Raw genomic sequence first — 26,922 nt, 5'->3', positions numbered from 1 at the left:
AAATGTACTGAAGGATGACTAAGAGATGACTAAGAAATCAGCAGATGTCCTATAAATGAGACTGGACAGTTGTTATATGCACAGAAATTTCAAGGGCGGTGTCTCATCTCAAAAGGTATAAGAAGAACCAGAATATAATATAATAGATTTTTATTCTATATAAATCATTTGGATGTAAACCAATGAACCAACAAGAGTAAAATGTATGCATTGACGGACACAGTATGTAAATTCAATAGTTTATAAAATGAACCTATATTCTATGTTTCTCTGACCTTGCTGTAACAGACTGTGTTTGAAGAATGCTCCCTCCAAGGCATTTTGCCGAGGAGTCATTAAAAGATACAGTACAATGAACAGCTTTTCTCCTGCCTGATTACTGAATTGTCCTGTCGCACGGGTGTCAAACTCCAGTCCTAGAGGGCCGCAGTGGCTACAGGTTTTCATTCTAACCACCTTCTTAATTAGTGACCAGTTTTTGCTGCTAATTTACTTCTTTTGCCTTAATTTTAATTAACTTGACTCAGGCCCCTTTGTTGTTTCTTTTTCATTAATTAGCAGCTAAATAATAGACACAAAACAAGCCAGCACATAAAAAAAACAGAATATCAACAGTTTTAGAAATGTGTGCTGTGACAGTATGAGAGCAGCAACAAGCCATGGAATTAAATAAGGAGTTTAATTAACAGCAAGAACCGGCTTCTCATTAAGAAAGTGATTCAAGTGAAATTGTTTGGAGTTTGTAACCCCAATGTAGCTGGTCATCTGTTAGCTTGTTTCACATCTCATTTCTGTTTGTCTTTCATCTATTGAAGAAAGAAATCAATTCAGAGCACCAAATCCTTAAAAACAGGGCTATTAAAATGAAGGGAAAAGAAGTTAATTAGCATTGAAAACTGGTCACTGATTAGGAAAACGGTTAGGATGAAAACCTGCAGCCACTGTGGACCACCAGGCATGGCATTCGACACCCCGGTGTTAGAGGATGTTTCTTTCTTTAATAAGATGTTAAATTTCCACCACAATAGCCCACTGAAAGAGTCCAATGGCAGGCGGGTAAACTGCTGCCATGAAGGGATGCACTTCATCTGCAACTGTGTTCTGATATCCCTGTGCCCTTCATGTTCTGCTCTAATCATATCAATGGACCCAATGTGTGGTATGAAAACTACGGCCATGCCCTCATCACCAGCTTACAAAGTTCTGTGTGCCTTGCCTTAACATGGTGTCCCAGAATAATGTATTTTTCCTCTCTACCTATAAATGGAATGCTGTTCCCAGTGGTTTCCAGATGTGTATGTTCCATATACATTCAAATCCTATCACGTCGCATACTCAAACTCAACAACTTCCGTTGCTGGAGGCTTCCACACAGATCTGTTGTAATGTGGCTCTGTTTCCCTGCGTAAGGTGCCACTTGTTACACATTCCATCTCAACCTGGTAACGCATGCACTGCACAGAGGCGTCCGGCACATTTTCATGGGACATGTCGTTGGAAATGTGAGTGAGTTTGTTGGCATGTTGGAGCAGTTTTAGCTCTTGGTATAAATGCCGGTACCTGTGGGAACATTTTGGAATTTTAAGTTCATAAAGTTAAAATATTTAATAAACTAGGGGAAAGGCCTCATATGCTGATAGCTAATGGCGCAGTAGACTGTTTGTGGCCCTCAGAAGCTCTTCCTTAACTACACATTACTTCCCTCTCTTGTGGTCTGTATCTGTCGCAAGAATGCTAAGATCCACACCGTACCAAAACAATGATTTTTTTATTTTACTACTGGGACGCCAGGAACACACCCAGCCTTGGTTTGGCACGCACACTCACACAGAGGCACTGATAAAGAAGCTCAATTAATCAATCAATAATAGGGATATAATAAGGAAATTAAAGTTATAGTAAGCAAATAATGAAGAGAAAAAAAACAACACAATATTAAAAAAACAGTGTCCCCAGCGGTAATAATAATTTATGAGCATTATGCAAAAGAAACCTAATGAAACCCCAAGCACTAGACGATGAACAATCAACACTTAACAACACAGTCCCATCCAACAGGCGTGGATGATGGAGAGCATGAGTTGAGATGCCAAGTGAACAGTTTCCTGAATGATTTCTCCTACCACATTCCAGATGTTGTGTGAACATCTGGAAAAGTTGGGAGCGCTCCCAGACGTAGATGTTTACCAACTCTGAGAAAATCACATAAACAAGCAAGCACAAGACAATCACATAAATCCGGAATGAAACTGTAATTCAATAGTGAGTGATGCATAGAAACAAATATACAAAGATGATTGCGATTCCCTCAGTGTCTTTTTGGCTCCTTTTTAAAGAGGCTGCTTAATTAACCGTCTTCCCAGCAACCCCTGCACCCTCCGAATCTGCCCAATAGCATAATACCACCGGGATTGATAACTATTGTTGGTTAATTACAAACCCCTTGTCTGTAGAGAAGCACTGATTTTCATACAGGTGTTCTAAAACTTTTGACCAGTACATTACTCAGTAATAATGACGGATGAAATACGGCACTTGTGCAGAATGGACAAGGTGATCATTGTGCCCATTGTCGTCCTACATACACTACACAAAAGCCTACAGACATTAGAAACCAATACATATACATAACACTACAGAAAGCACCCATTTTAAAATATATTTCACACAGTGAGGAAATTTCTTAACACAAACACAATCTACTAAAAACATATACTGTACATACATACCACATAAAACTACCTAGGCAATAGCAACAGGTCTATCTCAGAAAATTCTTTAAATATAACAATAATAATAATTATAACAATATGATTATATATGATGTAATATTATAGTACAGAATGCCTTGTGATGGACCAGCACTGCATCCATGGCTGCTTCCTGCCTTGCACTCAATGCTGCTAGAATTGGCTCAGCCCCTCACAACCCTGAATTGGATTAGGTAGGTCAGAGAATGTTATGTTATGGATAAACGATCTTTAAAGAGGGACAGAGCAGGAACAGATAATGGACAGACAGTTAAAGCATACCTAAATGACACTTTATATCAGAACTACTGTGTGACACCATTCACTGTGAACAGTTTTAAACGATGCAGTCAATCATTTTTAAAATTATGTAATCCTGTTTTCCCTGTAAGTATATAAACTAGATTTTTTAATCTTTGTCAATTAAATCAAAAATACAGAAAATACAAAAAATGTGTCATTTACTCTTGAATTTACTTTTTCCTAATTCTGTGTTAGGGAGGAAAAGCCTAGTTAATGGAGCAGGAAAAGTTTACCAAAAACTTTAAACAATGTAAGAATTTCACATCCATACGAAATGGGCCACTTGATACTATATGTGAATACATTACATATTGAGTCAAAATAAAATACATTTTTATGAGTAAAGCTAAAAAACTACTGTACTTCTAGAAACAACCTCCATATCTTCTGAGAGTGCTTAGTATGTTACCACACACACCTTTTACTATTTGAATACAAGGGACATACATGCATACATCTTCACAATCCTGACTCGTATCTTTTGCATTTGACATTTTAATGTTCTGCTTAGGCTTAAGTGTGGCCTTTTTCATCCATCGTTCAAGCTATACAATAAATACAGGAAAGATAAAGTTAAGTGCTTACTTTTTACAGTACAGTACGAAGAGCAGGGCTATTGCCAGGACTGTGGCAATCCCGAAAGCGCCAAAAAGGTATAACTGAAAATGATCATTCATGCTGTGTTTCTCTGGAAGAGTGAAAACAGTTGTGTTAGCAGCCAGACTAATGAGAGAAGACAGGATTGTCATTGTGCGCCCACCCAGGTCAATATTGGGTAGGAGACAGACAAAAATAATGCCACATTAGCGGCTGCGTAGTGTCTGCAATAGGTAGGGTATTGTCAAACTGTTTAGGTTCATTGCCAGTTGCAGAGGAAACATGGCGACATCCTGTTCACATTTATATAAACATCCAATATATGGTGGCACACACACGGTGTCATTCTTGCTGATGCTGGACTTTCTTTGAGGTGAATTGGCTTGTCCTCCGTCCACAGATTCCAAAATGAAGTACAGCTTATTTTCACTTCAGCACAGCAGTGAGCCAGCAGCCAGGGCAGATGAATCTTGTTAACTTACCTGTGCCATTAAATTGTGTGTTGGAGGAGAAGTCGTATTATAAAATGTCTTGTTGTGCAGTGACATCTATCAAGATTTGGAAGGGACTATATGAGAGAAAAGAAACAACAAATGAGAAACATTGTTTTTGCGTGGTGAAGGAAGCTATAAAGCACCACTCTTAAAAATCCATTAAGAAGGATCTCTCATAAAATTTGACAGCCTGACTTCTTAAAGAATGCAGGGGTTGGTTGTTTTGTGTCAGCTAATGCACTTTCTTTTAGTGTAAGAGTGTCTGAGCAAGATTCAATTGCATACAGATTCATTCCATTTGATTTCAAGGCATCTCCTGCAGTCAAACATAATACTCAAGGTTAGCTGGCCCAGACACCTTGCCACTCTGAGTCACTGACCACTAAGCCACAGCTATTGAACTTGGGTTATTCTGGAGGTTTTCATTTGTACTTCACCCTTCACCACCATTAACTGAATTCTTCTCTCGCACTAAGCTCAGTTTCCCTAATTCTGGTAATCTGTGAATGGAGACTCATTTACCTATTTTCTGGTCACCCACACTGGGTTAATCCACAATATTTATTCAGGCTGTCTAATTTATTACAATCAGCATTATGATGGAAACTAATATCTGACAAGTAGAGACAGCTGCTAAAGATGCCTGATCAGTTTGTACTAATCAAAGGGGCATGTCCTGCATATAACAAAATGGCTGCTTTCTACAGGTGGAAGTACCCATACAAAGAACACTGAAGAAACAGCATGGCTATGCATGCTAAATGTGGTAAGAATAAAATAAAAGTGCTGGCATCACACTCAGGACTGGCTCCTTACCTGTACGCAATGGGATAGCATTTTTTTCCAAAATGGAGTAAATAAAATAGTAGTTATGAAATAAATTATCGTATGGAAAAATACATTATGTCAGTTATGAAAAAACATGTCTCTCTATTATAAAAGAAGATCTTGAGATGAGACTTTTTCCAAGAGATTTTGTCAAGTCCTGCCCTCCTCTCAACCATTTCCAACCATGCCCACGGTCCTCTCACCGCTCATTCGTGTGAATGTTTTTTGTCAGATACATTACTGCGTTCTCAGCTCTTATAGATTTTTACATTTTCCTCACTTTAAGTTCCCAATAAAAAAAAGACTTATGATGTCAAAATCTTATTGAAGAATTTCATCCCGAATGGTTATCAACAGAAGAAATGAGTACATGGGCAATCCTAACACAGAGAAACGATGAAGTCAAATGAATTAACGGAAAAACTGTTACTCAGTTACACGGAAATGGCATGTAAAATTTTAACGGGCGACAAGAAAGGTAATATAGTACATCTTCCCCTGATACCATTAGACACCAATTGAGATCTTGATATGCCATTCGTATTAAAACATTTAATTTCCCGTTAGAATAGCTTTTGCTATGACAATTAACAAATCACAGGGACAAACATTCGAAAAAGTTGGTTTATTTATTAGAGAGAATGAAACGATATTCACTCACGGGCAGTTATATGTTATGTTGTCACGATGTAAGTCCAAACACGGAATCAAAATTCAATTTGATATTGACGAAAAGTTAATTAAAAAAATTGTTTTACTGAAGTTTTACAGTATAAGTGTAAGTTTAAAAAGTATTTGCATGTTAATTTCAAAGCCAAACAGAACAAAAACGTATAACGCAATGAATACCTCTAACGCAACATGAAACATAATTTTCTTTCAATTTATTTCATTTTACTATTTTTTACTATGGTTAATTACTTGCTGTAATGTAAAATAGTTAGGTCTATGATGCATATGTAGCGATTCCCATGAAAATAACAATCTGTTTAAATTGTACATCCACTTCCCCATTTGCGAGTGGGGGTTGGTGAGCAAAGTAAGCAGGGGGCAGAGCCTCCTAGTTAATTAAATAAAAGTCATCTAATTGTTATGAAAAGACAACAAACTAATATGAAATACAAAATCATTATGTTATTATTATTGCAGATTTTATTTTACAATGGGCTTATTTGTAAAGACCCTTTTTTATTTCACAAAGCGACTTTTCCGAATAGCTCGTTTATGAAGGTTTTGTCAACTGACAACCAGGACCAACTGGCTGGACCTTGGGTTACCCACAAATCTTTTAGCATTACTTGTTCTTTCCTCACATTCAATCTGACAAAACACAGAGGCAGTAAGCATTATGATACTTAGTTTTGCAGGAGAAATGTATAAACACGGTTTAACATATTGTAACTGTACCAAGCAATGGGTGTATTTATTAAATGATAAAAGAATGAACATTAAAAGCCTAACAACTTCACTGTTCTCACTGTTACATTCCAGGGGATACACCTGGTAAAAGAAGACCCACTGCTGGTTGCGCTCTGTACCCCTCCTTAATGTAACACTGCCGGTGGTAGCTGTGATTGCCCTTTCACGGTCGTTCTGTCTCTCCCTCGCTTTCCTTCTCCCCAAATCAGTAACAAAACAGTAACAACCCATTCTCTATTTTAAAGTCTCTGTCCATCGTCTTGAATGATCTTGAAGCTTGTGGAATGCAGGGGTTCCCTCCCTGTTTCTTTCCAACGGGCTTACTGTCAGTCAAGCATCTAGCCCTGTGGTGGGGTGCTGCCAATCTGAAGCGCAGCCTGTCGGTTACAGCATGACACTGTTTTAAGACAAATTGACAATATATTGAGGAATGCTCAAAATTGATCCTCAAATTATTCACGCTGATGAAGAGATTCTGGGTAGCTGAAGATCAATTGAGTACAGTGTCTGCACAGAATATCATCTGGAAGTATCAGGTCAGGTCAGTTTGGGGAGCATGCACTGGTACAGTACGTTGCCACACCCACCACAGAACAGAACAGCTCATGATCCTGGTTGGTATCCCCCCAGCCAGTCCCACCCTCCAGAAATGACCATCTATCTGCTGCAGCCAGGTGTTACATGGGCGTCCCCTTGGCCTAGTTTAGCCACTCAAGTTCCTCAACAATGAGGATTCGGCGAGCCAGATCACCTTTGGGGAATTGCGGCACCTGGCCATAGTGCCGTAACTGACACTCCCTCACAATGCAGGTAATGTGTCTCATTCTGGACTCCGTGAGCAACCGCTCATTCAACACAAAGTCAAACCAGCGGTATCCACGGATTCTCTGAAAAGACACAGCACCAAAGGAGTCCAGTCTTTGTCTCAGAATGCTGTCCATAGCTTACAGCCATATAGCAAAACAGGAAGCACCAGGACTCTAAAGACTTGGATCTTTGTCCCTTTGCAAAGATATTAGGAGCACCACACACCCATTTCCAGCAACCTCATGACCCCCCCATGCTCTCCTAACCCATATACTGACTTCATAGGAAGAGTCACCAGAGACGTGAAAGTCACTGCCGAGGTAAGAAAATCTCTCAATGGTGTAAACATTGTCTCCACAGACAGACACACTGCTGATGGCTGTGCCCAAGAGGTCATTAAAGCTATGGATCTTGTTTCTTATCCAGGATGCTTGCAAGCCCAGACAATCAGAGTCCTTGCTCACTTTCTCGAGGATCCCAATCAGCCTCTGGACCCCATGGTCCTGCCCAACACCCAGTCCATGCAAGCATTGAACAGAGTAGGAGCAAGAACACACCCCTGACAAACCTCAGAATCAGCTGGTAAAAACGCAGAGGTTCTGCCTTTACTCTGCACAGCACTCGCAGTACCAGTGTAAAGGCTGGCTATGATATCCGCAGCAACTTCAGGAGGGTCCCACAAAGTCTCAGGGTGTTCCATAGAGCAACTCGATCAACTGAGTCAAACACTTTACAAAGTTTTCCAGGAAGAATGTCAGGTTGAATTTCTGGCCATTGACGTTTAACATTAATGCGTGGCTATGTGAATTCTTCACGCGCATTTTTTTTGTGAGTAAGGCTCTCAGTTAGTCTTAAACTACTAAAGTCTTCAACAACATCAACATTTTTAAGAGCACTTAAGTGTCTGAGTATTTCCAACTGTTGGCCTATTTGTCTCAAATAGTTTACCACCAGGGAAAAGTAATCAACAGCAAATGATTAACCAATAGAAACAGGTTAAGCCAGGTGGTCTTATGTTGCATTCCATTTGAAGTGGGAAGTCTGAATTTCTGAGTTCCTAGTCGGACTTCTCAACTGGAACTCCCTCTTAAGTCAATTTTCCAATTCGGAAACTCAGGCCTGGTCTATCAAGTCTGAGTTAACTTCAGATCAGGATGTCAATCCAAAATGGCGATGTTACAAATTTTAGTGAAATCTGTATTATTCTGCTGTTTATTAGCATTTCTCATATTTGTGTCTTATTAAATTAGTCATACACATAGTACTGTCCAACTTCTATCTGTGGACATGTTGCTACAATGTTTGGATACACGACATACCGTGATGCATTTTTATCAACTGCTATTTATTCTGATGGAGCAAGCACAAGAAACATTTCCCTAGACACATCCATATTGGTTTTCTGAATGTTTTGCTGGTCCACAGCTAGAGTTTATTGGGAAAGAAGGCAACTCAGATGTAATGTCATTCCCAAATCCAACATCTGACTTCAATGGTAAATGGGATGCAGTACTTATTTTCATTGATAAGTGACGGAACCATCATGAAAAAAGGCATTGGGAAATAAATAAGAGCCATTTGGAAAAGTCACACTGTGAAATAAAAATGGTCCTTAAAAATATGGCCATTGTGAAATAAAACCTTTAATAACAATAATGATTTTGTATTACATAATAGTTAGATGACTTTTCATAATAATTAGAAGACTAAATTAATTGCTTTTTTCACAATTTATTTACTCATTTATATATATCACTGTACTTTTGCATGTAGTTATTTATTTCATAACTGTAATCTTATTTTTTTTAATTTTGGCACAAATGGTATTCCATAGTACCCAGTGGGAATCAAACCTGAAGAGATTTGATACTTCTAAAATCCACTACCCGAGAAAAAGGAAATTCTGATAATTTTGCTTTAAAAAGACCAATACAGAGTCACGGGAAACCACAGCCCACTCGTGAAAGACAAGAACCCACCCTAGTTGGGACAACATTCCACCTTGGGTTGTACTCACACTCATCTCCATAGTGGAGCAATTTGGAGTGCCAAATTAAAGGAATACTTTACCCAAAAGAGATTTTATTACATTTTACTAACCTTGTGTAGTTTGTAGTGACAATTTTCATCACATGTTTTAAAGCAGAATTGAGATAATAAAGTTTCTGATAGAATAGGAGTCGTAAGTGGACAAGAGTGAACAATATAAAAAAGTCCATAAAATATCTCACATTACTCATGTTGCACAATTCACATTCAAAGTTATCCATTTGTATGTCCACAACATTCCAAACAATTCAATTTTTATGTACTTGGCCATTTTCCGAAGGTGATTTAACCACCTTAATAAATGGATGTCTGTGTGTCCGTCCTGTTGCTATGTCTCTGTCATTCCAAAAGATGGCACAGCAGACATTTGTGCTGATAAAATGCATTGCATTTTCCATTCCAACAGATGGCACATCACAAACATCAACAATGCTTTTACGAATCCCATAACAAATGGCATATAACAGAGACGCATGCATCGCATTATGCACTACAAATGAGGTCAATGTCGATTACTTAGATTTCAACAGCTAGTTTAACCATTTCAAAGTAAGAATATTTATGTTTGGGGCATTGTGAGCATATGACTGGATGACTTAAGATGTGGATTATGTGACTCGAGTAACATAAGGATTTTTTTCATAGGTGTATGGTATTGTTTGTTGTTGTCCACCATTGCTCACCATAGACGTTCAGTTCTGTTCAGAAACATTTTTATCTCCATTCTGCAAACAAACATGAAATTAAAATCTTTTCTTGTCCATCACTATAAACTACATTGTGTAAGTAGGATATAAAAAATATTCTTTTTTAGGATGAAGCATTTCTACAACCCAACATGCAAGTCTTTGAGATCCAAGAAGATGCTGGATAAGTCAGATGTTTCTGCTCAGGCAGTCACTTAAGGAGACACTTCATCTATGTCAGTCACGTGTCCTCCTAGACATGACTGCAGTGGCGGAGACTGAACTTGGGCTACTGGATCATCTCCAAAAGCCAAATGACCAATCGAGCTGTTAACAAGGGGCCTTGAGCACAATGGCGGACTCTCTCACCCTTCCAGGTACACTGGAGAAAAATCCATAATGAAAGCTGCCAGGTCAGGATCACGATATGAGACTTCAGCCTCCCAGAGTGGCTGTTTTAATACTGAGGGACCCAAGGAGCAAATTAGTTTATAAAAGTAACTGGGGCCTAGAACTGCAGTGATGGACTGCGAACGGTCCACTTAGTTATCCATAGATAAGCTCTCAGTTTGATCTTTTATTACAGTAGGTTATAAACACATCTTTGCACCTTTTCTGAAGTGGAAAGTCAAGTAAATTTCGATGCAGTTGGTTGCTCACGTTGCACATGTACAGTGAGTGCATTGTCACCCACATCAGTCATGGGTCAGAGATGGTCTCCTGCAGAGCCTTTTCTCAACGACCACATCCTTTATACAGAAACAATGAGTCATAGACGGGCAAAATTCAGTAACGCCTGTATGTGAAACAACTGATAAAACCAAATGTGTAGCTGTAAGAGTCAGAGAGTAGGAAACAACTGAGAAAAACCACAGAAAGAGACATGGCCGAAAAGAGGACAAGATAATGGAAGATTCTCTCTTAATGAAATTGTCTGCTTGATAGGTGGGGTATACTGTGTTTGAGGACAAAATAAGACAGCCAGAGATACTTTTTCTGATGGGGAAAAAAACAGAACTCTTTGATAAGTCATATAACAAGAAATAAGCTGCTTGTATGTGAAAAAGCACAGGGCTTTATAATTATATTGTACATTTCTCTTAATAGTACTTTTGAGAAAAAAAAAATCTAAATCGTCAATAAAATGTGATGACCTGATGGTGTGCTGCTTCACCCTGCGGCCTCACACATCCAACATCCTAGATGTGAATGTTTCAAAGCAAGTTGTAGGCTTTGTGTCATCTGCACACTCTTGACATGTCAGCGTGGCATTTTCTACACACTTTTCCTTCTACATCCCAAAGGAGTGTCTGTGTGTTCAGTTAATCGGTGATCCTAAACTGACACCACATGGATGTGTGTATGACAAGCCTCTGTGATGCAGGGTGGGTTCCTGCTTAATGTTGCTGGGATGGGCTACAGCTCCCACAACCTTTATTTGGATTAAGAGAGTTTGAGAATGTTGTGTATTATGTGTTAATAAAATATAAAACGTTTTTCCGTAGTAGTCGTAAAATATAATTAAAATGAATATACCATAAAATGGATCTTAAATATTCATAGTAGTAAAACTCACACTAAAATAGGAACTGGTGTACCGCACCTTTCAAAGTAAATATATAAATAAACTCAAATACTTACAATTTTGGGAACTTAGAGACTAAAACAAATTCATTCCTTTTCCATATCAGGTTATCCAATTTAGAGTCACCCATCATAAAGAGCAAGGCAGGCACCAACCCTGGACAGGACACAAGTCCATTACAGGGCATGTATTGCACACATGCCCACTCCTACTCATACAGGGTCCATTCAGCGATGCTAATTATTAAAATAATATTTCATAACTCTGATACAAAAAATAATTTTTTAAATTTTCAGTGAGACAAAATGGCAGATCTATAATTGAATACAATAAGTGTTCCATCCTTCCATTTCGTGAAGTCACCTTTACTGTTAAAGTGACCTGACATGCCCGAGCTAACAGAAAACACACTGCAAGCATCTTGGGAAAGATGGCAGTTGGCTGCAGGGCATGAAGTCACGCTATGTCAACTTAGAGGCACAATTTGGGCAGTGTTGGCAAAGCCAGACAAACAAACATAAATGGGAGAGAAGGCAGCTGAGCTTGTACAGAATTCTGTACAGGGAGACAGCAGGGTGATTGATGGTCATTTTATATTTCTTCCATTTCTGAATAATCACACCAACAGCTATCACCTTCTCACCAAGCTTCTTGTTGATGGCCTTGTAGCCCACTCTAGGCTTGTGCAGGTCTACAATCTTGTCCCTGTCGTCCTTTGACAGCTCTTTGGTTTTGCCAATGGTGGTGGAGAGGATGGAATGGAAGAAATTGATTCTGTGGACAGGTGTGCTTTATACACATAATGAATTGAGATCAGGAGTATCTGAAATTGATTGATTGATTGAAATCTGTGTGCCACATGGGCACACAGTCAATCTGTGAGAGCCAGAATTCAGGGGATCAAATACTTATTTCCCTCAATGACATACAAATCAATTTATAACTTTTATGTAATGTGGTTTTTCTGAATTTTTGGTTGATATTCTGTCTCTCTCCATTAAAACAAAACTACCATAAAAATTAGAGACTGTTTATTTCTTTGTAAGTGAGCAAACTTACAAATTCAGCAGGGGCTCAAAAACGTATTTCCCCCACTGTACACACACACATACATTATATATATATATATATATATATATATATATATATATATATATATATATATATATATATATTTACACACACACAGTATATTAGTGCTGGGCAGGGATTAAAATTTTTAATCGTGATTAATCACAGACAATCACATTGTTATGTGCAAAATTCAATAATGAACTCAAAAGTAGTGTATTGCGTGTATTTGGTTTGCAAACATTTTATACAAATAAGGTGCTCTTTAACAGCCTGTATTCCCTTTAAGTAGTAGCAGTTAAAATATGTCTTTTAAATCTCAGCTTAAACATTAATGTAATCAAATCAAATATAAAACCAAAGCTATTTGCCACTGCTGGGGCATTAACGTTTTATCTAGTTTGTTATAGAAAAACAAGTTACCCTCAGAGTCCAGAGCCACGATCACAACATTATAACAGGCACCTTCTGAGCAATAGCAAGTTAACATTTCTAAATCGGTTTTCTTTTTTATCTGAACAGATACCAGCAGAAACATTTTCTTTTATCAGGGAGCAGCATACACAGTCTGTTCAGTAGCAACTCTTTAAGGGCTAATATTTTTTCCAAAAAACTCAGTTTTTCTGAAAAGTGCTCAAAGCAAAGCTTTCACACATAAATCAACATAAAACATCTGTTGCTGCCAGTTAACTTGGCCAGCCCTAATGTATATATATGTTGAGTTATTGGGGAATCCACTGTACGTTGGCCCAGTAAGTCCTGTATGGCTACAGTCAATGCCAGATGGACCACTTGTCCATCCCAGAGGACATGCACACACACTTTTATACCGGGGCCAAATTAAAGCCCCCCCAGTTAATCTAACACGTACTGTATATCTTTGGCAAATAGGAGGACAATGACAAAGACAAGGTGAGAAAGTACAAACTCAGACTGGGATTCTGTAGTTGCAAGGCAAAAGCACTAAACAATGGTCAACTGTGTCATCTCAGGTTTAACTTGTTTATCTTATAATTAGTTTAACTGAAAATACCCGTCATGTAGTGGAGGTGCCTAACAAAGTCTTCAATTTATAATGTTTGGACATGTTTACTCATATTTTCACTCCTAAAAAGCACAGACTACAGTTGTCAGCTTGTTCCTCTACGGTTAACTACTTCAGCCAGTAAGCAAAATGCTTAAAAATAAATATAGGCAAAAAATATATAAGATTATAAACATTGCTGCTGGGTCACATGGCTCCATTACCAACAAAGCCATCTCCCATACATGCTGTGTGCATTTAGTGTGACTGCACCTGAAGACATCTGTGAATTATGGCACACAATATATTCAAATACATGGATATTATAGTTGCCTATGCTTAATGCAATCTTAAAATGACAAAGAAAACATGACTATATGCATCATTACATTAGACATTAAAGCCAGCACACCTCCATTTTAACATCAAAATGTGATAGAGGAAAGCATTCAAAATGGCAGAACCTGAGTTTGAATATGAAACTCGTATAATCACTTACTATAACTTAATTTATATATGTAAAAAATAAGTATGGAATAGTCCACACAGAACCTTCATTTAATTTCAATTTTAGCAATACCACAGGAAATCACCCAACAGAGGATTTTACAATACAACAAATTGTACTGTGCAATAATATACAATCATATACATTAACATATATAATATTTATTATAAATTTGAATAAATGTAAAATCAAATGAACAGGAAATTGAATCAAGTGAACAACTTCAGTAATATTTAATTTGAAGGTAAGAACATTGAGTCACATGAAGTTACCAAGCTGCCCAGACACACAGACTGGTAGAGGGGGGCTTACTGCCTCTGTGCACGTTGACCTTTACAAATGTGTATGTGGTGTCTTTGTGCGTTTATGAGTGTGCATTTCTTTCTCTTCATCAACCAGCATGTGCTCCAGTAGGGCAAACAAACTGTTAGCTATCTTCACTTATTCATTTTTTGGAGTGTGTGTGCTTGCATGCATACCTGTATATTTAAATAACTACTTCTGAAAGAACTTTAAAAATCAATAGGTCTGTTCGCATTACTAAATGGAGCAGATGGCAAAAGTCTTTCTTTAAATGAAACATTTTCTGCTGTAGTTGTCATTGAACATACTTCAGACTGTTTCTGAAGGATAATGAGGTAAGAACTGGACCAAAAGCAACAGGCCTGGAGCCTTGAACAAGGCAAACACAGCACAACTGGTTTAAAAAAGATCACTCGATTGTTTTGGAAGTTATCACTGTACATAGGTTTCTACAAACACCATGCTAAAATCAACTTTTCTCTGCATTTTAAAGGTCACAGTATATCAGAAATTCATTCAGTAGCAAAATTTTGACCCCATGACCAAACTTTCATTTACATTAAAGTAAAATACACCATCACGTTATTCATTGAACCTGCTTACTTCAACACAAGTTTGAAGGGGCGGCTGGGGTCTTACATACATACATTAGATAGATAGATAGATAGATAGATAGATAGATAGATAGATAGATAGATAGATAGATAGATAGATAGATAGATAGATAGATAGATAGATAGATAGATAGATAGATAGATAGATAGATAGATAGATAGATAGATAGATAGATGCACTACATGACTGACAGACAGACATACAGATAGACAGATGGATAATTATTTGTTCCCAAGGTGAAATTAAAACACAGAGCAAGGTTATTTATAAAGTAAAACAGAAGAATTGTTGCAGGTTTGCCAGCAAATATTCCTTGTAAAACTTTAGTAAGCCATACCAGGTTACAGGCCATTCTAACTTCCTTTACATTCACACTCACCCTATAGACCGTCTGCATCACTGATGTTGTTTTTTTTTTTTTATCCCTTTATATGATGTCATCATCTTCCCAGTGCAGCATGTTCTCCTTTTCCAAACTTTTGGGAGTCTTTACTGTGCACTTCTCATCTGAAAACCCTGGCCTCTTCTTGCTGACACTCAGGTTCCATTTCCTTCTTTGCTGACGCACGCTGTTTCTTGTGCCAGATGTACGGTTTTGTGGGAGCTCCTAGCTGGCTTGTCAGCACACTTCTGTCTCTTTCACTTCTCTCTCTTTTTTTATTCTGGCATTCTCACGAGGCCAGCTATTATGAACCCATACACAGTTTCATAACATTATTTTGCTTTTCTCTCTTTCATTTCCTTCCCTTAGTTAAATTAACCTTGTCATCTAATTACAAGCAGTGTAAGGTAAGGTAAGGTAAGGTAATAACATTCTAAAAATCATGTCAGTTTTTAGGAGTCAGTTCCTGTACCATTCAAAGATTTACTATTTATTCTATAACATAAAAAATAAGATGAAATAAAACTACCATGAAATTCATAAAAAATACAAAATAATCAGATTACCGATTGTTAAACCACAATATACAACAAGCAGGAAAGATTAAGTAGAAAAGACGAATAGAAAGTGTAAAGCATAAATCAATCATTTAGTGCAGAAGAACCAAAACAGAAAAAATATAATTCCACTAGTCATGCAGTAAATATATGCAAGTATAGAAACATATATATTTAAGTTTATATAAAAAAGCCTCGATTTCCATTCAGACATTTGTCGACTGCTCTGTGCTGTGCAGGGACTGTCTCAGCTGGATTCAAGCCCCTTCAGTCAGCTCCCATTTCTGATTATTGCTAGAAAGTTTGATCAACTGTGAGACTGCCTGGCCTCATGCAATTGTTTAAACTTAGTATGCTGAGCCCTGAAGAAGAGGTCTTTCCACGAAACGCATCAGCCAACACATTGTATCACATTTAAGGGTCAGGAGTCCAGTGAAACAACTCCCAGTAATAGCTCAGTGCCACACACTCTTCCAGGCCTTCACTGGTCCACTCAGTGGGCTCCCACTGTTTTTCATTTGTTATATTCATTAGGCATGTAATTTTAGACACCCTGTTTGTTTTTATCACCCCTACCTCACTTTTTTTATATAAATTTTCTTTGAAGGTTACTATTCCATGTCCTTTGGTATGTTTATTGGCACTTGTAATCTTTCAATTGTTTCACTTTTTCAACTTTTGTAATCTTTGTGGAAATTTTAATAGAGATTTTCATCTTATCAATGCATTGGAGCCTCATATAAATATGTTAATATTTCTCATATATCCTATTGCAATGTATTATTAGTTACCAATTGTTTTTTTTGGTTTTTGTATAGATTACTTTTCTCTTATGTAAAATTGGTTCTTCTTTTTTAATAAAAAATATAATGTATATGGTTCTATGTATATTTACTGCATGACTAACAGAATTTTATATTTTTCAGTTTATAGATTGGTTCTTCTGTAATAAATGATTGATTTATGTTTTACATTTTCTATTTGAGTAACATACTTAATTGTGTTAACTATCATGCTAATTCTATATTGTGGATAAAAAAGCATGGCCACAATTTCAAACCCAGAATTTCCACATTACGCTGATGGATTCTGCAATACTGATTGTCACAAGTGTGTGCTCAGATTCTTTGAAATGCTAGCTGTTTGCTTTATCAAAATGCTACACAAGTCTGACAGGTGAAACAAAAAATGACAGCTATGAACAATGCCGGAAAAAAGGGGAAGAATATTATTTTAAACAGGATAGAACTGATTTGGACAGAACACACTGTTAGGCCACGGCGAGCTTACCATTCACAATATGTCAAGAGTGAAGAGCTTTTTAAACAATTTTACAGACAAGAAGGGTTCTAAAAGTGAAGGACAACTTTCATTTGGGCTCATTCTCTCATACCTTTAAGTGGCAGGGTGCAGCCAAGAAGCCTGTTGAAGGGTAAAGGGCCTGTCACATTACACAACTTTTCCAGTTGCAGGTTTTAATTATAATCTTAGCAAGTCACAGGGTACTCCTGCAGATTCCAGTGGTGCAGCCTGACATATCCAATGACTTAATCCAGGCAGGCGATTTGAGTTAGTCATATGTCGTAGGTGAGGGCTCTGTGTATGCAAGAACTGTCCATCACTGAGCCCTCACCCAGATGAACAATACATATAATGCAACTACAAGGAATACAGAAGAGAAGCTCATCTGTCTGATATCTCGCATTTTATGCACCATGATAGAATAAAGAAAAGGTGCAGAGATTGGGGCTGAAGTCGCCACATCTGTAAAGCATTTGTACAGCCATGGCTTGGTCTGGCCGCAGGTTATTAGCTGTCAGGATGTGTCGAGCTTGCGATACTTTGGAAGTATGAAACTGTGCTGGAAAGATGCCACACAGCTGTCTAACTTGACATACCCTGTTGATTTCTAGTCATGTAATCTGACATACTCAGGCGACAAGATCAGCAACTGCAGTCATCAAGTTTGACATTTCCTCCGACTGGAAGTTGTGTAAGGTGCCACTGGCCTAAGGAGTCATGTCAGTCCATTACTGAACCGGTGTAATCCAGTTCAGGGTTGTAGAGAATGAAGCCTATCCAAGTAGCATTGGGCACAAGGCAGGAAGCTACCCTGGATGCGACATTAGTCCATCGAAGCACATACTTACTTATTTAGAGTGACTAGTTCACATAACTTTGCATGAGAATGGGAGAATGTGCAAAACCCAGAAAGACAGTCATTGAACCAGGGCTCAGTGTGAGACAACGCACTGTGCCACCATGCCTTCCTCATATGGCTCACTACATAGTGCAATATGTCAGTCAAACACAGAGACACAATAGTCATGAAATTTGACACTAAGTTCCTCAACATACCTTTTAGAAGGACAATGAAGATTCATAGTTTCTTAATGTGTTGATTCAGAGAAGATGTTCTGGCTTCACAATGTGGAACGTCCAGGTCTTTCAATGTCTGCTGCAACAAAGTGACTGACAGCCCTTGATTACAAGTATCAGCAAAATGAGCTGCTTTGTGGCTTTCATTACTTTGATGTCAAATATAGAAATAGCAATAACACAAGCTCAGTAGATTCTTCCTTATGTCCTCAAAACTTACTTTGCTCCACTCCACTGATGACTCTCGGGGAGTTTAAATATTTGAGAAAAACACAGTAGATGGGCTCTAAAACTGAATATCATGTGCTATTTATCTGAAGTCAAGAATCATGGCCTTGACAGGAGTGTGCATGGCAGTCATTAAGAAGTCAGTAAGAAATTGCAGAGTCTCAGCAGTGTGAGTTTCCTTTTCACAGCTTTAGGGGTTGAACTTGTTCAAACGGTCTGCACATTCCCCCCATGGCTGCTTGTGGGTGAGATAAATTAGCAACTCTAAGATGGTTGTGTGCATGCCCTTACCCACAACTCTGCTTTACAATAAATAAGACCACAAAATGAATGAAGGGAATATTCAGCATTTGTTTGAGGGTGAGAATAGTTCAGTTATGGGGATAGATCATGGATGATATACCACGTGTTCTGGTGGTTTTTGGCCGTAATGTTAGTCACAAAAGGTTCCTTGCATGACGCCTCTGTTGGTGCAATACGCTGGGGTGAAATGAGATCAAAGATTTTTAGAGCACTCTCTAAGTGGACTGGGCCTAAAACAAGTATTAAAACAATAATAGTTTGAGTAAAACATCATGCAGAGTTTTTTAAATGCAGCTTGAAACCAATTTACCTTATTTAGGCCACGGCAGTGACGGGGCACAAAGAAGGGGAAAAGGTTCTCTGCCCGTCCCCAAAAACTGATAAAGAATGCCAAAATACAGGTGGGCACCTTGGTTGCTTGAAGTGTTGCCATCTTTCTTGGGTGTTCTCTTCCCAATGGTTTTAAAGGTAACAGTCATGTTTAGGGTGCCCCATGTATGGTGGGTCTGAGGTGTTTTTGGCCACAAGAAAAGTATTTTTAAATGCAGCTTCCTGCCAAGCAGACTGCCAGAAAATCCTGCCCACTATGCCACTTGTGCAGCTCCCCTAACCTCATAGAGAAGTTCCAGGTGCAAAATTAAGGTTTATTATGATAAATTACCTTACAAAAGGCTCTGTTAATAATCTCAATCACCAATTCAGATTCTTTTCTCTCTTGCTTGCTTCTCCTTTCCTCCCAAGTGAGTTTGTCCGTCCTCCACACCAGACTCCAACTTGCCTAGATGAGACTGAGCTGCTTCTTTTGTGTTGGACCCAGGAGTAATTCTAGTGCTAGGGCATATTCTGATGGAAGTACTTCCAGTTCAATAAAAGTCCTATAAAGTAAGGATAATGAAAGCCTGCAGCAAACCTTGTCAGCACCCACAGAACCCGACAAAGCTGCCCTACAAGACTGCATTTCCCAGCGTACCTTGCAGAAGTCCATGTGGCCCTAGCCCAAGGATGCTGCCATCTAGCATATCGGAAGGGCATGCAGTACTGATAGTTTGCTTCCCCTGTCCAAGCATCACAATAGCCTCACACTAGTTGAAGGTCTTTGGTCCATCCCTCCGAGACAGCAACGTGGCCACCTGTGTTTTAGAATTTTTTTAATCCTTCTTTGTGGATGGGCAGGTAATATCTTGCCCTTTTATGGGCCCCCTAACTGCCATGGCCTCCTGGCTAGGTATGGGATATACCTGGTGGTACCTCTGGTCACGACTGTAATTCATTCCAAAACTCTGGACGCGACCCGAACGTAACTTCCCCATAAAATTGTATGTAAACACATTAATCCGTTCCAGACTGTACAAACCGTATGTAAATATATTTTTTTTTTAGCACAAAAATAATTAATTATACCACACAATGCACAGTGTAATAGTAAACTAAACGTAAAAACATTGAATAACACTGAAAAAACCTTGAACAACAGAGAAAACTAACATTGTAAGAGTTTGCGCTAGACCCTTACGAACTGCTCGCTGTAAACACTTTTTTATGAGTTTTAAACACAGGGAGAAAAAAATTAAATGCCACTTCTCTTGCAAAAACTTTTCAAACCATCATCTACTGGCTTTATATTCCTCACCTTCGCCACTCGAAGAAGGATTTGTTTTCAGCAAATCACCATGAATCTTCCTGGCTTTCGCACATATGATCGCCTCACTTACGCTATCCCCTGCAAGTTGCTTCTCGTTCAACCACACTAGCAACAGTTTTTCCACCTCTTCAAGCACTTGAGGCCTCTGCTTGGTTAACATTGTAATTCCTTTTGCAACATCAGCTGCTTTGTTAGGCCGTGTATATGCAAACAAAAGAAAATGGGAAACGGAGAATGGCAAATCATTGGCGCGTAGAGAAACTGGCTGCCAGTGTTTTTGATCGCCACCAGAGCGTGTGGTCATGAACAGATGCAAAATTTTGGCAAACTTTTTGATCGTAACCCGATTTGTACGTGTTGAAACGTTTGTGACCAGAGGTTCTACTGTATATAAATACAAATACCATTGCATATACAGTATTCACACTCTGGCCACTTTATTAGGTACACCTGCTCAATTGCTTGTTAATGCAAATATCTAATCAGCCAATCAATGCAGCAACTCAATACATTTAGGCATATAGACATTATCAAGATAACCTGCTGATGTTCTAACTGAGCATCAGAATGGAGAAGAAAGGTGATTTAAGTGACTTTGAATGTGGCATGGCTGTTGGTGTCAGACGGACGATTATTTCAGAAACTGAGATTTTCACGCTTGACCATCTGTATAGCTTACAGAGAATGGTCTGAAAAATGGGAAATATCCAGTGAGTGACAGTTCTCTGGGCAAAAATACCTTGTTGATGCCAGAGTTCAAAGGAAAATGGTCAGACTGGTTTGAGCTGATAGAAATGCAACAGTAACTGAAATAACCACTCATTACAACCGAGGTATGTAGAAGAGAATGATAAATACATAACACGTCCCAACCTTGAAGCAGACCACACTGGAAGCCACTGATATTAGCTAAGAACAGCCAGCAGATGCAACATTTTGCATGGGCTCACCAAAATTGGATAATAGAAGATTGGAAAAACGTTGCCTGGTCTGATGAGTCTCAATTTCTGCTGTGACATTCAGATGGTAGGGTCAGAATTTGGTGTGAACAAGACAGAATGAATCCATCCTCCCTTATATCAACAGTTCAGGCTGGTTGTGTTGGTGTAATCGTGTGGGGGATATTTTCTTGGCACACATTGGGCTCCTTAGTAACAACTGAGCATTGTGTAAATGCCATAGCTTTCCCGAGTATTGTTGCTGACCATGTCCGTCCCTTTATGACCACAGTGTACCCATCTTATGATGGCTACTTCCAACAGGATAACACGCCATGTCACAAAGCTCAGATCATCTCAAACTGGGTTACTGAACATGGCAATGAGTTCACTGTACTCAAATGGCCTCCACAGTCACCAGATCTCAATCTGATAGAGCACCTTTGGGATCTGGAGGAATGGGAGATTTACATCATGGATGTGCAGCTGACAAACCTGCAGCAACTGCATGATGTTATCATGTCAGTATGTACCAAAATCCCAGAAGAATGTTTCCAGCACCTTGCTGAATCAAAGTCACAAAGAATTACAGCAGTTTTGAAAGTAAAAGGAGGTCCGCCTCCGTACTAGCAAGGTGCACTTAATACAGCGGCCGGAGAGTGTATATACAGTACATATACAAATAAACAATCATAAGCTTTTTTTTTTTGTCTGTTCGCCAATCAGGCAAAAGTGGCTGAACCAGTTTTCAAAAAATTTTCACGTGAGTTGCTGCTGCTCTAACTTAGAATACAGCTTGTAGGTTGTATCAGGAGAGAAGTTGTGATTGGAGGGCAACCCAAAATCCAGTATGTGGGGACTACAGTTCCCATCAGGCAGCAAGATTGTAATGTGCCTGATGAGGGGACACTGTTATCAGTGCACAAAGAGTTTCATACTGGCCAAAACGAGATCTCATCTAAGACCCAGATTTGACTGATGCAACAGAGATAGTATGAGGGATGAAATGACTGGGAGATACATGAAGCCAAAATAAACTAGCCACGATCAAAACCAAATATCAAACCAATGTTTCTTTGAACCCAAAACAAAATCCAAAATGAAGTCAGTGACGAGCAGAACTTTGTGAACTGGGAAATCAAAAAGACTTGAAGCAATCGGAAAAAAGTTTGTTATTCTCAAACTCAGAGAGACAACCTTTAAACTCTTCATCTAACTGACCCCTTCATTTCCCAATTTTTGAGGCCACACCCCTGGCAACTGAGACCCACGTCATGACAATGGGATCCACTAAATAACAATAAAAAAAAAGAATATAGCTTGGGAACAAAATACTAATAAATTATGAGCACTTCAAAATCAGAATCCCTGATTTTTAAACCCCCCTTGTTTAGGTCAAAGGATAAAAAAAATTAACGAATAATACAAATCATAACACAGATACAGCATTTTCTTTTCATTTAACTTGAACAACAATTTTATTCCCTCGCTGGATTACAGCTTGTACGACTTTTTGTCTCATCGCGAGTTGTGTTTAGCCATGTAGAACTTCCTAAAATGCAGTTTTTCCCCCATTTATTTTCCTCTAGGCCCTCTTCTGAAAAATATATTGGTGCAAAAGTGGCGTATGGAGTTGCCAAGCTGTTAAGGAGCAATGTTCTAAAAAATGTTTAAAACTCTAAAACACCCTTTGTAGTGAGCTTGGTGAAACAAAGTTTAGCGTCAGTTTCACACAATTGTATGTGAAAGGAAACTTGACTGCTTTGTTCTCCGCTACCTATTATTTTCTGATGTTTTATTATAAACAGGCTTAGAAAATGCATGGAAGGATATTATATATAAACAACAGTATGAAATTTGGGTCACTGGACAAGGACAGTGGTGTCCTGCGCTGTGTCGGTCAAATATGCAGATAATAATTTCATTAGACTGAGCACACGTGATAGTAACTCTAAAATGATCTGATGACACTACAGTTTTTAATAAAAGCAAAACTTTACATCACCTAAAAAGCCAATGCTACCGTACACCGGTAAAACAGAATGAAAGGCAATTTTTTTGGAGTCACCGTCCAGATTACAGTAGAAAGAAAGCAAATGGGAACAGCGTGACTGTCTCTTGATGGAACACATTTATTTCAGTCCATTTTATAATGAGGCAGTTCTAATTTTAGGTTTGGATGCCCATACAGCATTGTGATGTGTAGCAATTTTAAATCACTGTTGAATGAATCATCTTCCATCATCTTTATAACATTATTGATTATAATCACTGGTGCGGTCTCCTGTAATAATATGGAGACCTGCAGCGATGTCTGTGAACCCCAATCTCCCCCAGCGGCCCTACTTTAGATGCTTTCTGTAGTCTATAGATTCAATTATTCAGCAAGCCATTCGATTTATTAATATGTGATTAAAACATCTAGTTGTGAAACTACACTAAATTGAGAAATACAAAGAGGGAGAGTTCTTGGTTCCAACCTAACAAAGAGTTACAGGAATTATGGAGTTCAATCATACACAAAAAGAACAAATTCTGAGAGCAGAGAAGTTTATAGAGAGGCAGTATAGATAGCAGATGGGACGTTAGCATTTCATTAAGCATATACTGTATGTATTTTAATAGATTAATCTTCATTGCTGTTCTTCTTGCCTTTCAGTCTTAACAAACTGCAGTGAAAGGACACCTCATGTCAAATACAGCACAAGTTTTACCGTGTTCCATTTATTCTCTCTGTGCTCTTTATTAAAAAATATGAAGCTCTGAACCAAAATATGCTTGACTTCACTCCATTGATTGGCTCTGGCACACTTACCAGATGGCTTTGCCTTTATCAAGAACACAAATAAAGCATTCAATTGCTCTGTTTACGCCAGAACATCCCACAACCTGCACCATTACACAACCACCACCCAGATGGTCCTGCTCTGCCACATTTCCTGGACATGCTTCCAAGGGTGCAAACTCTCAAGGCTTCTAGAGTACAAACAGGCTGGTCACTCACAGTCAATGACCTTTTCATTCTTGAGGTTAAGTTGTGTATTTTGATTCACACCCTTGCTCAAGGAAGGTTCATTTTCACTCAAGTGAAAATGACGCCATTTTAACTTGTAGTGCCCATCTGTTTTTTCAAGTAGTCTGACAAATGTGACAGACTTTGCTTGAAGAGAAGTGAGGTGGAATATTTGCAATTTCAATTTTGGACTAAAACTTGTACTTAATCTCATCTTCCTGTAAAACACCATCTGCATACTCCTAAACTGTGAAGTCTTCATTTTTGTACTTTTCTTAAAATTGATAACCTAGCCAGGAAGCCTCACAAAGACCAGGGACAAACCAGATTATTTTATAGTGCCATAAAGCAAATTTAATATTATGGCTGCCTGTTGTAGCCCACTCATGCACATACCCAGACTCATTAGGGGCCAGCTAATACATGCTTTGTGATGAGTAACCGGAGAAAAACACTCAAAGTCAGTAGGACAAGCGGCAAACTCTACAATATTAGCGCTCCATGAGAGTGGATCTGTCAAATGAATGTGATAACCACTGCACCACCATCTTAAGGCAACTTGTTGCACCTTAAATGTTAGAACCACTAGGTTACAGGGGGAAAACATCTAAGCAGTCTGTTTCTTTTCCTTTATTAGTAAAGTTTTAAACCACTATATACATTTCCCTTTCATATTAGTAAAGATGACTTATTTCTCATAAATGCAAACTATTACTTCTGTTAGAAAGTGTCATCATTAACTAATTTCTGATGATTTTTGTAAAGGGCACAGCATGTTTGTATAGGTTTAAGCACACTATATATACTCGTATATTCACCTGTATGCCAACACACTCATTCATCTTTGTTCATCACACCAGTGAAGTCGTCTCTCCTGCCAAATCCAGCTGATCATCACAAAATCAGCAAACGCTAATTTCCACAGGTTTACACAACACAAAAATCCCCTATATGGCGGTTCCCAATTTTTGTCTCACATGCTTCTCTATCATTTACAGAACATGAGAATGTCAAAAACACACAAGACTCTTTTTAATGGCAGCTGAAGAAACATCCCATTTTAAAGTCTCCTACTTAGTGACAGCAACCATCTTCATGACAGAAATACACAGAAATGAACTTACAGGAAATGTCCATCCTCAGTCCCTGGTGCTGTCACAAGTGTCCTCCCATTCCTGTGCCATCAAGCACTCTAACAAGTGCATTTTGCTTGAAATGGTCTCTCAGGTGCTTTCTGTGCCTTGCGGAGATGGCAGGACTCCACCACGAGGAAGCTCTGTGGTATTTTGCTGAACAACAAACGGCTTAATTTAACTGAGCAGCAGCTCAGGACCACAGTGTGGAAGAAGAAACCTTTATTTAGTGCAAAGTGGTGACCTAATTTAGTCTGCAGAAAAGAGGCGGAAGTTTGCAATTACGAAGAAAAAAAAAAGTGTCAAATACTGTATAGTAAATGGTTAGGATTTTACAAGAAGGACTAGTTGTGTGTGTGTGCAGGTGGTAGAATGGGTTAATTGAGTATTTTCTATCTTTTCACCCTTATAAATAGAATGCTGTAAGCAGGTTTGAAGAATATGAAAAAAATAATAATCTCAAATATATAAATTAACAACATGCTGAATTATTAGTTTTTTTTATTTTGTATGCCCCCAGTTGCTGGATGGGTGATTACTTCAGACGTTTAGCAGGGTCCATGTACAGGTATGTTTCTTGGGGTTATTCATTCTATCATGAAGGCATAAAACACACCATGCAATTTTACAAAATTAGGGGACACTTCAAAAAATATAAGCCTTCACAGAGAACACTTAAAGTCATCAAACTGCATTTTTGCCCCAATTAGGTGGGAAAGCATTTACTGAATGTACAGCATCATCATTCAAATTTATCAAACTTTTAAAGGAATACTCCACCTAAAAATATTTTTTATGTTACTTACCCAGTGTGTTTTTTTTTTTTGCAGTAATGGCTAAGAAAAATCATTAATCGCATACTTTCACAGAGAATGAAGGTAACACAATTACTGATACCATAGGCATCAAAGGGCAGCAATGCTGAACAACAGAAAACAATATAAAAACCTCCAAATAAAAATCTCATTACTTGTGTTGTGTAATCCACATGTCAAAAAACTAGTTGTATACTCACAGCATCCTAGGCTTTATTTTGCTGAAAATCCTCTCATGCATAAAAGTGGAACGTGCTGAAAGAAAGAAAGATCTGCTTTGAAGTTATAACAAAAGTACACTACCCTTACTACCCTTACCTTTGCAAATATAAACTTTTGTAAATCAGAACCAAGTGCTGGCAAGTAGCTTTAAATATGAACAATGTCTTGTAGTTTTGGTATTTGGTACATTGTTAATCCCCAATTGCATGCAAGGCTTACATAGTTTGCACATGTTATAACAGGAAGACATATTTAAATCATATCTATTTAT

General features: G+C 38.3%; 1 long non-coding RNA gene across 1 annotated transcript; it reads right to left on the bottom strand.

Moving 5' to 3' along the window:
• Positions 1-1,356: 1,356 nt before the first annotated feature.
• Positions 1,357-25,846, bottom strand: LOC127529033 (uncharacterized). Its single transcript, XR_007935687.1, has 4 exons — positions 25,606-25,846; positions 4,133-4,218; positions 3,639-3,739; positions 1,357-1,560 (listed from the first exon to the last, which is right to left on the bottom strand). It is a non-coding gene; the product is annotated as an uncharacterized LOC127529033 (long non-coding RNA).
• Between the last annotated feature and the right edge of the window lie 1,076 nt (positions 25,847-26,922).

Source organism: Erpetoichthys calabaricus, chromosome 8, assembly GCF_900747795.2.
Source record: "Erpetoichthys calabaricus chromosome 8, fErpCal1.3, whole genome shotgun sequence".
Taxonomy (NCBI): Eukaryota; Metazoa; Chordata; class Cladistia; order Polypteriformes; family Polypteridae; genus Erpetoichthys; species Erpetoichthys calabaricus.
The sequence above is the reverse complement of the archived record's forward strand: the minus strand, read 5'-3'. Positions and strand labels throughout refer to the sequence as shown.